This window comes from Salvelinus sp. IW2-2015, unplaced genomic scaffold (assembly GCF_002910315.2).
Source record: "Salvelinus sp. IW2-2015 unplaced genomic scaffold, ASM291031v2 Un_scaffold1251, whole genome shotgun sequence".
Taxonomy (NCBI): domain Eukaryota; kingdom Metazoa; phylum Chordata; class Actinopteri; order Salmoniformes; family Salmonidae; genus Salvelinus; species Salvelinus sp. IW2-2015.
The window spans coordinates 53375-64845 of NW_019942799.1; positions in this window are offsets into that span (position 1 = coordinate 53375).

Sequence of the window (11471 nt, forward strand, 5' to 3'; positions counted from 1 at the left end):
CGTGGTGTGTGTGTGTTGTGTGTGTGTGTGTGTGTGTGTGTGTGTGGTGTGTGTGTGTGTGGTGGTGTGTGTTGTGTGTGTGTGTTTGTGGTGTGTTGTGTGTGTGTGTGTGTGTGTGTGGTGTGTGTGTGGTGTGCAACTTTTCAACCCAAAGATCTCCTCACGAGTAGACAGCATAAACAGTAGACCACTATGAACTCTGGCAACTGATGTTTTTGGATTATGCAAGGTAAGAAATATGTACTGAGCTAGTTCAGGTATTTCTCAGTTGTATTCATTATCACTAAATTGTTGCATATAGCACCTTTAATGCAATAAAGTATAAACTCCAAACACTGGGACATATAGTTACAGTCTATTGGCAGCCACAGAAGACCAGTAGTGACTGAATTCCCTGTAGACGTTTCTCTCTCACTCCTCCTCTTCTGCCATTGTTCATTTCTGCAAGTGGTGCGGCTGTCCTAGACACACACACATACTGACACACACGCTCACACAGAGATTAGGAATGAGTGTGTATCTCTATTTACACGAGAGAAGAGTGCTTTCAGAAGAGGGGAGAAGAGAGGGAGAGAGCAGAGAGGAGAGGAGAGTCTCGCCTTGACTACCTGGCTAAATTGTCCCCTGATGGAAAAATATTGTTGCAGGAATGATTTTTGAATAATTGAACGTCCAGGGCTTTAAAATTGCAGGCTCACCGAGATTTATTCCTGTGAAAAGTTAGAAGAAGCCACACACACACACCACTGCGAATATTAATATCATTATATTTAAAAGAAGATAATTGAGGATCTACACGATATTGCAAGTCTCTTTCTCCTCTTTTCTCCTCCCCCCGTCCTAACAATGAGTGTGAAAAAGGTATTAGGTGAACAATAGGTAATCAAAAATAAAATGAAATGCTACTTACAAGCCCCTAACCAACAATGCAGTTCAAAAATACGGATTTAAGAATAAGAGATAAAAGTAACTAAAGAGCAGCAGTAAAATAACAATAGCGAGACTAGTATATACAGGGGGTACCGATACAGAGTCAGGGTGCGGGGGCACTGTTAGTTGAGGTAGTATTACAGTTGAAGTCGGAAGTTTACATACACTAGGTTGGAGTCATAAAACCACTCCACAAATGTCTGTTAACAAAATATAGTTTTGCAGTCGTTAGGAATCTACTCGTGTGCCTTCTTTGGTTGACATCATGGGAAAATCAAAATAAATCAGCCAAAGACATCAGAAAAAGAATTGTAGACCTCCACATGGTCTGGTTCATCTTTCATGTGAAGACCAATTTTTGGGATGTCTCATGGTCTGACAAACACCGAAGCTCTGTCACCTTCTACCGCATATAGTTGAAGTCGGAGGATTACATACACTTTAGCCAAATACCATTTTAAACTCAGTTTTCACAATCACTGACATTTAATCCTTGTAAAATTTCCTGTCTTAGTCAGTTAGGGATCACCCATTTTATTAAAGAATGTGAAATGGCCAGAATAATAGTAGAGAGAATGTTATTCAGCTTTATTTCTGTTCATCACCATTCCCAGTTGGTCAGAAGTTTACATACACTCAATTAGTAATTTAGTAGCATTGCGCCTTAAAATGTTAACTTGGGTCAACGTTTCGGTACCCTTCCACAAGCTTCCCACCAATAAGTTGGGTGAATTTGGCCCATTCCTCCTACAGAGCTGGTGTAACTGAGTCAGGTTGGTAGCCTCCTGCTCAGCACACGCTTTCAGTTTTCGCCCTCACCATTTTCTATGGGATTTAGGTCAGAGCTTTTTGTATTGCCACGCCAATACCCTTGACTTTGTTGTCCTTAAGCCATTTTCGCCACAACTGTGGAAGTATGGCTTGTAAATGAGAACTTGTTCTTCAACTTATGACCTACCTGGTTAAATAATTTCTCTAGATAGGGCAGCATTTTCACGTTTGGATGAAAAGCATACCCAAATAAATTGCCAGTATCATCCCAGAAGATGAGATATTGCATATTATTAGTAGATTTGGATTAAAAACACCGAAGTTTCTAAAAACTGTTTGAATCATGTCTGAGTATAAAACATAACTTATTTAGCAGGCGAAACCCAGAGGACAAACCATTCAGATTTTTTTTCTTGAGGCACTCTCTTTTCAATGGTTTTCATGGGAATAACAGATTTCTAATTGACCTTCTTGGCAGTTCCTACCGCTTCCACTGGATGTCAACAGTCTCTAGTTATTGGTTGAGGTTTTTATCCTTGTGTAATGAAGAAAGTACGGGCCATCTTGAGACACTGGAAGTGTACTTTAGTAAGGCGCGGTGACCAGAAAGCTAGCTACCAGTTTGTTTTAATCTGTTATTGAACACAAGATCATCCCGTCTTCAATTTTATCGATTATTTACATTAAAAAAATACCTAAAGTTGTATTACACAAGTAGTTTGGGAAATGTTTTGGCAAAGTTTAACAGGTAACTTTTGAGATATTTTGTAGTCACGTTCACAAGTTGACCAGTTTTTTCTGATGAAAACGCGCCCAAATAAATCGACTTTTTGGAGATATATCGATGGAATTAATCGAACAAAAGGGACCATTTGTGATGTTCTATGGACATATGGAGTGCCAACAACAGAAGCTCGTCAAAAGGTAAGGAAATGAATATATTTTTGTTTCTGTGTTTTGTTCGCGCCTGCAGTGTTGAAATCTGCTCCTCCTTTGTTTACTATGTGCATCCTCAGATAATAGCATCGTTTGCTTTCGCCAAAAAGCCTATTTGAATTCTGACATGTTGGCTGATTCAACAACCAGTGTAGCCTTTAATTTGGTAGCTTTCATGTGTGATTAATGAAAGTATAGATTTTATTTGAATTTATTTGAATTTGGCGCTCTGCATTTTCTCTGGCTTTTGGCCAAGTGAGACAGTAGCGTCCCGCCTAAACTCAGATTTTGGATATAAATATGAACTTTTAGCCGAACAAAATATGTATTGTGTAACATGAAGTCCTATGGTTCATTTCTGATGAAGATAATCAAAGGTTAGTGATTTAATTTTATGGTCTATTCTGCTTTTTGTGTCCTCTATTTGGCTGGAAAAATGGCTGTGTTCTCGTGACTTGGCCTCGACCTAACAATCGTTGGTGTGCTTTCGTTCGTTAAAGCCTATGTTGAGTTCTGACATGTGGTTGATTCACAACAAGTGAGCTTTAATTGGTATCTTTCATGTGTGATTTCAGAAAGTTAGAATTTTTATAGTATTTATTTGAATTTGGCGCTCTGCCTTTTTACTGGGCTTTTGGCAAGTGGGACGTTAGCATCCCAGATATCGTAGAGAAGATAAAGTGAATAAAATAAAATAATAAAAAAATGCTTGGGGTCATTATAGGAAGTGAAAAATCTGACAAACGATGCTCTGTTCCAGTGGCCTGCTATTCAATTGCTATATTATGGATATGCATGCACTTCATACGCCTTGCCACTAATGTCAACAGGCAGTGGGAAGGTGGAATGGGGTGTTAGCTTGATCTGAGTCGAACAAGAGCTCTTGGAATACATGTTCCAGAATTTCCTCTCTACCTAGGCGCGGAAGCACCTCCGTATTGTCTTATGATAAGCGTTCGTGATACACGGCTTAATTCTCCGGCCTCTGATTTATTTGATGCATGTGAATAATAACATCGTAAAGCAGGTTTTTCAAACCGAGTTCATATCAGTTTATTCAACGTTTATTTAGACTTGATTTTCTGTTCTTTGCCGTCGAGAGAAACGGGGAACGTCATCAACATGGCTAGCATTGTTGGCACGAATTCGACAGGAGAAAAGCCATTCTTAAAACCCAAACAACGATTTATTCGTGACAAAGGACTCTTGTAACAAGATTCGATGAAGCTCAGCAAAGAGTAAGAACAATTTATATGTTATTTCGTATTCTGTGGAAAATGTTATTCCTAGTCTCTGGCGTTTTGTCGGCCTGTCTTGCAATTACGCAGCTGTTTGTTATGGGAAAGTTATTTTTAAATCAACACGGCGGTTGCATTAAGAACCAGTGTATACTTATTTGCATTCAACAAGTATTTTATGTAAAGTTATGATGAGTTCTTTTCAGATTAGGTGAGGTCCAAATAAGCTTCCGGACATTCTGGTGAATCATGCCTACATATTCACAATGTATAACCACGGTTTGCAGCTCTAAATATGCACATTTTCGAACAAAACATAAGTGTTTGTACTAACCTGATGTTATAAGACTGTCATCTGATGAAGTGGTCAAGGTTAGTGATAAAATTTATATCTTTTGCTGGTTTTTGCGAATGCTATCTATGCGGTGAATAATGCGTTGTGCTGTTGGGCGATTGTGGTAAGGCTAATATAATGCCCTATATTGTGTTTTCACTGTAAACAACACTTAAAAAAATCGGAAATATTGGCTGGGATTCACAAGAGTTTATCTTTCATTTGGCTGACAGTACACATGTGATTTTATAAATGTTTTATGATGAGTATTAGGTATTCACGTTGCTCTCTGTAATTATTCTGGCTGCCTTTGTGATATTTTTTATATGTAGCTGCCAATGTAAAACTATGATATACCTCAAATATGCACATTCGAACAAAAACATACATTTATGTATTAAACATGTTATCAAACTGTCACTGATGAAGTTTTTCTGGTAATGATAATTCTATCTGTATTTGGTCGGTTTGTGATAGCTACCTATGCGTAGAAACATGTGAAAATATGCGGTTGAGTCTTTGGCTATTGAGGTAGTAATAGAAATACATATTGTGTTTCGCTGTAAAAACATTTTTAAAATCGGAAATGATGGCTGGATTCACAAGATGTTATATCTTCATTGCGTATTGGAACTTGTGATTTCATGATATTTATATGCTATTAGTTACTTCTGGCGCTATGCTAGGCTATGCTAGTCAGCTTTTACTGATGAGGAATGCTCCCGGATCCGGGAGGGTGTTAAGTAAAGGTGGAAGGTTATGTCGATATAGTACTTGTTTTTACTGTGCGATATAGATACTTTTGTAGCTGTTCCTCCAGCATCTTCACGAGTCCGTTTGCGTTTTCTGGCGATTGATTTGCCACTTTTCGCACCAAAGTACGTTCATCTCTAGGAGACAGAACGAGTGCTCCTCTCCTGATCGGTATAACGGCTGCGTGGTCCATGGTTTATACTTGCGTACTATTTTTGTACAGATGATTGGTACCTTCAGGCGTTTGGAAATGCTCCCAAAGATGAAACTTGTGGAGGTCTACAATTTTTTTGAGGTCTTGGCTGATATCGTTTTGATTTTCCCATGATGTCAAGCAAAGGAGCACTGGAGTTTGAAGGTAGGCCTTGAAAAATACATCCACAGGTAAAACTCAATTGACTCAAAGATGTCAATTAGCCTATCAGTAGCTTCTAAAGCTATGACATAATTCTGGAAGTTTTCAAAGCAGTTGAAGACACAGTTCAACTTAATGATGTGAACTTCTGACCCGCTGGAATGTGATACAGTGAATTATAAGTGAATAATTGTCTTAAAACCAATGTGGATAAAGACTTGTCATGCCACAAAGTAGATGTCCTAACCGACTTGCAAAACTATAGTTTGCTAACAAGAAATTGTGGAGTGGTTGAAAAAGAGTTTTAATGACTCCACCTAAGTGTATGTTAAACTTCCGACTTCAACTGTTTATCTCTACGTTTAAACTGACAGATTTGATGGGGATTTTTAATCTTACTTAGATTGGCGCACAAGGTGTGTCATTAGACTCTGAAGGATTAAAGTCTTACCCACATTCCAGTGCTGAAGTAGCCATCACAAATCTGAAATAGAATTACTCATCTTTCATGCGCTGAAATGATGCTGCAGCTTTATGTGCTCAGACACGTGTCTCTGTGTGTACATGTCGAAAAGGCCTGTTTTCCAGTCTGTCCTCTGCTCCTGCTGGCTGCACCAGATTTCTCCCCAAGGGAAATGCTGGTAAAACCGTGTTACAGCAAAGAACAGTAATTCAATTCTCTTACAGATATTGACAGTCCTTGGGGGTCGCAGGCCCTTTGACTCCATCTTTGTGAGCACACATGAAACCGTTCTCTTCAGAGTCAGAAGACAACTTCTTACCGCTAGTCTGACATTTCCCTGTCAGGACTTCATCACTCACACTTTGCATGCTCAGGTGCTTCATCATGCTCTTCCTTGTAGCCTTGGAAGCTGTAGTTTGTTTGATAGCCAATACAGGAACTGGAACTGGTAAGGAGTGACCGCAGCTCACAACAAAATTCCCAACCACTACCGACAAAGCAGCCTCCTTACCCCTTAGAGGAAATGCGGATAAAAACAAGAAATAAGCTAATTCTGCATTAACAATCTGTTCAAAGACAACATTGTTCATGTTGAAGGTAGAGTGTCGCCTTGTGTTCATTAAAGGAGGTCTTCACTCATTTGAGAGGGTAGGTCCAACATCATTTTTTAAAATAATTAAGTACTAACATGCACAGTATCACAAACTGATCAAAGATTAGCAGATTTCACGCATCAGACACCTCCGTTTTACAAGTCAAATAAGACCAGTGATATGCAAATCATATAAGGGCAATGAACTTGTGCTGTGCGGCAAGTGATAGCCTAGCAGTTACAGCGTTGCGACAGTAAACGGAAGGTTTGCGTTTTGAATTCCCGAGCGACAAGATGAAAAAGTCTGCCTATGTGCGCTTTAGCAAGACACTTAACCTTATGCGTTGTAAATTGCTGTAACGTCTGCCTAAAGGACAAAAATGTTAATGTACACAATGGCAATAAACAACACATGCAATGCCCCTCACCCCTTCTAGCTGGCAACCACCTCTCTCTCTCCCCACATAGTTGTAACCCCTTCTCTGCTCCCTATATCTCTGACAGTTTTAAAGTCAACTTAAGCCAAAAAGATGCTCAAAACACATTTTAGTTAAACACAAATTACTCACCATTGAACCACGACCGTGTGGACCTCATTGACAGTCATTCCAATGAGACGCCGTGGAACCAATACGTTGATGTAGGGCATCTCCATTTTCTGAATCCAACAAAAGTTTCAGTCATGAAGATTTATCGGTTTGTCACCATGGCAATTTTCCTCATCCAGCATTTCATTTGACCCGTGGATGATCCAGCGATCTTTGAGAACCTGATCCTCAATTAATTGATATCAGAGGAGAAACTAGTATCACCATTGATTTCTCCACTTTCATTTCAATCAATCGCAGACTGGCGGGCCACACCTTGAACACGTTAACTTTTACCTAGTCAGGGTAGACACGCAAAAACTTCTGTTCAAAGCATAGGAGTTGTAATGCCTCATCAACTTCTATTTTGTGTATAAAAGCACACTTCTGGCAAAACAGAATTATATTTTTCCACTTCCACTTTTCTGAAATATTGCAAACCAGCTAGCATACGGAACAACTTTCTACAAAAGTGGAAACAGTGAGTAACATTACACGTACCATTCCAATCAAGAATTTGCCACTGGTAGCTCCCAGCGGACCATTCAAACCATTTTAGCAATACAAACTTCTCCAGACCTCCAAGGAGGCGTGACAATGACGTGATTGGAGGTTATGGCAACGTGAGACTAACCTCGGAGCAACTTTCACACACTCTGCCATATTGACACGGACTTCCAGTCTGCGAGGAGTTACCGAGGAAATAGAAAAAATCTGCTATTGATTCAAAGGTCTCTCTGTCCTACTTCCCAACACACTATTTTTATATTAGAAAGTAAAACAACAATCTTCCAAATCAGATCATTCCCGTGTCATTCTACAGTCTTCTACCCTGGAGAGCTGGACTGCTGGTTACCAGTGGTACTCAAACACTGCTTCTGCTGAGGTGTCGTGTCTCTCAGTGTGGAAACATTTATGGCGCTAATGATGTCTCCGTTGGCTGGCTCAGTTCCCTCAGCCACACACACACACACACACACAGAGAGAGAGATCTCACCTGTGTAAATCAGCACCAGGAGAATGCATCCTGTAGGTCTGGAGTGGAAGGAAGGCACCTAACAGTCCCCTGGGAAGAGAGACATGACATCATCAGCACAGCACATTGTCAGAATGGTTGAGACATGAGCACAAACATGCTGGAACACTAACTTACTGGTCTTCAACAGTCTTGCAACTTTGCCTTTGAATTAAGGACGCATTCAAAACAGTGTTTCTGTGCGTTCTTCCCTTCCTATAACATGAATTGTACCCCACACACAATGCCATTATGTAGATGTGATAGTTTCCTGGAAATAGATCTACACTACCGTTAAACTGATAGCACTACTGGCACTCATCTAAGGACATAACTGAGACAGTTGGGTCAGCGATGCCAGGGTATAAACATAACATCGGCTACAGTGACATTATAGGAAAGGCGTTAATAGCAACTGGTAATAGTGATAGTTAATGTAATCACACACCGCGGGAAACACAGGACCAATTATTGTATTTAAAAAAAAACGTACCTGTCAGATAAGCCCGTATCCTGGTATTTCACAAACCTGTGATTGGGATATTCACTAAAACACTTTTCGGTGTGATGGTCAATGGTGCACTAACTAGCCTACTGTATTACACCGTTGCCCGATGCTTTACTTCGACTGCACAAGTCCTTTGCCCTGTTCGCTCCAGCAGCTTGTAGTCAGTTCGCGCTATAACCGAACTCTCATGTTATCCTTCTTTTCCGTTGTCCCTTGTTTCCACACTCTCATCTGTACTGAGACGTCGAGAAATAACTCAGCTGACATCTCATGGCATCTCCCAGATGGTGTCGGTAGGGACACAGAGGCATTGATACGGGCAGAGATTGTCTGTGGTCGGCGAGGCTTTATCCATCACACCGCTGAGACTGGGGGATTGGGGAGAATGGATACTGTTACGCGTAGTGCTACTCCCTCCGAGAAAACGCAACAGCCTGCGATATGCGATATGTTACTTGTATGGGTATCTAACGGCACCCTGGGTGGATTCTGCTGATGTAGGATCAGATTACCAAACCTCTCATTTTAACTTTAAACCGCTCATTCTAACTTCAAACTGGCCTCAGATCAGCTTCCAGGGACAACCACATCTATCCTACACCAGAGGATGGGGGTTAAAGCCCGTTGTGAAAACGTTAAATCATAATCACTGACCTGCAGGGCTCAATTATTTTGCCAAGAAAAGTAAATATTAAGAAAACGTCTGTTGGACTACCAATTCAATTCAATTCAATTCAATTCAAGGGGCTTTATTGGCATGGGAAACATGTGTTAACATTGCCAAAGCAAGTGAGGTAGATAACATACAAAAGTGAAAAAAATAAAATAAAATGAACAGTAAACATTACACATACAGAAGTTTCAAAACAATAAAGACATTACAAATGGCCGATGACCTCAGGCCTTCATCCAGGATGATATAGTGAAGGCTTTTTGTTCCATAAAGTGTCCAATGTTGTTGGTCGTGGTTTGGCCTCAGGCCAGTAAGTGTGAGCAGAGCCTGCTGAGCATCTGGTACATGCCGTTGGCTTGGGCGAGTGTAAGAGTGGGGGTTGGGCCTGTTTGCCCACTCACTACCTGGGCGTATGTGTGACTTCCATGTTGGTGCCCTCTTTGCGGGGGTGGGGTGCATGGGGTGGGCAGGAGTGGCATAGGTCTGATCTGAGGGGGCCTAAATGGGGTGTGGGCATGGTTGATGTGGGGGGGTGTTGATTGGTTGGGGTGGGGGTGTGAATGTGTCTGGGGGTGCTGTGGTCTGGATGTAAGTCCTCTTGGCGTGGGTCCTCTATGTGTAGGTCCAGGGGGGGGTCCTGCAGGTCTTGGAGGGTGTCTCGCTGGTCTGGGTGGGGTGTCTCTTGATCTGTTGCTCCTGTGTGAAGTGTTGGGGCTGCGTTTGAGAGCGATGTCCTTTAGAGTCCGGGCAAAGGTGGGCACTGCTGCCTTGTAGAGGTGGACCTGGTCATAGAGGCTGTTCAAGTCCAGGGTGTACCATCCCTTGGCACCCACGACCCAAACATATTAGGCTAGTAAGGTATGTTATTACAGTGTTAGAAAGACAGTCAACGATAACTTTCAATTCGAAATGTCTAACTGCGTGCACGAGTTTTCTAGTCCTAGGCCTTATCCACAGAAATGTGGGTTATATCCCTCAGAACGTTGGGGAGAAAAAAATCCCAAATGCTTGCCTGGGCTGGGTAGATAGACCAACAGTAGTAGGCCTATGTATGCTTTTTGTTTTACGTGATTTTAGACATTCAGTGCAACGGGTAAAATAGCAGCTTCAACTTGCATTTGTTTTGACTTTATTAGGCAGCGGAGACAGTTTTGCCAAATCCTCAGTAAGGAAAGTAGCTATTAGCTGTCCTAAAAGTCGCTAAAGTCGCAAAATTATGTCGTCACCCAATTTGCATAATTGGCCATGTGCATGTAATTGTGATGGACGCTGTAGGAGAGAGGAATAACGTCGTGGGAGAGACAGTAAAWAACACCCTAAATATGTTTAGAACTACAAATGAACTTTCTTCTGTCGATTCTGTTAGGATTTATGTTTATGCACTATAGCCTGTTAGCATATTGTTTGAAGATGAATATTGTTTTGTTACACACACACACACACAAACAATACAGAGGGGGGTGTGTGTGTAGGTGTAAGGACTGACCAACACAGGCCATAAAAGCTGTGGACAGTCTGGAGAGGGGAGGTGTGCATCACTCTAGGCCAACCAGGGATGTTGGGAGACTGTTCAGTCCATATTAGGAATTGTTTGAGTGAAGAATCAAGGGGAGACACAAGACGGAGCTAATCTACCCAGCAACCAGATGTGGACAAAGGAAAGCTCCGAGGGCCAGCAAAGGCGGGGCAAAGTCTAAACCGCGCCCAGCCTCTACTGTGATAGGCCAACAGACGCGTTGGAACTACGTCATCACGGTATAAGAACAGCTGTTTACGTACTTCCTGCCAGTTCCCTGTTTACCCTGCGCGGTGATACAGCGAACCCGTATATACGAAAATTGCATTTGCCATTCATTGTTTGCGGTAATTAAACATAATTAAAGAAAGTTAGCAGACCTTGCTTTTTATTTATCCTGACACCGGATGTGTTACACGCAGCGTTCACAATTCTTGTTTTCTTTAATGTCACAATTCCAACCCTCCTCCTTTATCCGGGCTTGGGACTGGCAAAAGTGACCCTCTGGCAGAGTTACTTATTATTTTTTATTGAATAATTTTTTGTTATTTTTGTTATTTAGTTTAGTTTTCTTGATTTGGTTTGGTTTTTAACCTTATGCTCCACTTAGGAGCCTACAGTCGTTGCCAAAAGTTTTGAGAATGACACAAATATACATTTTCACAAAGTCTGCTACCTCAGTTTGTATGATGGCAATTTGCATATACTCCAGAATGTTATGAAGAGTGATCAGATGAATTGCAATTAATTGCAAAGTCCCTCTTTGCCATGCAAATGAACTGAATCCCCAAAAACATTTC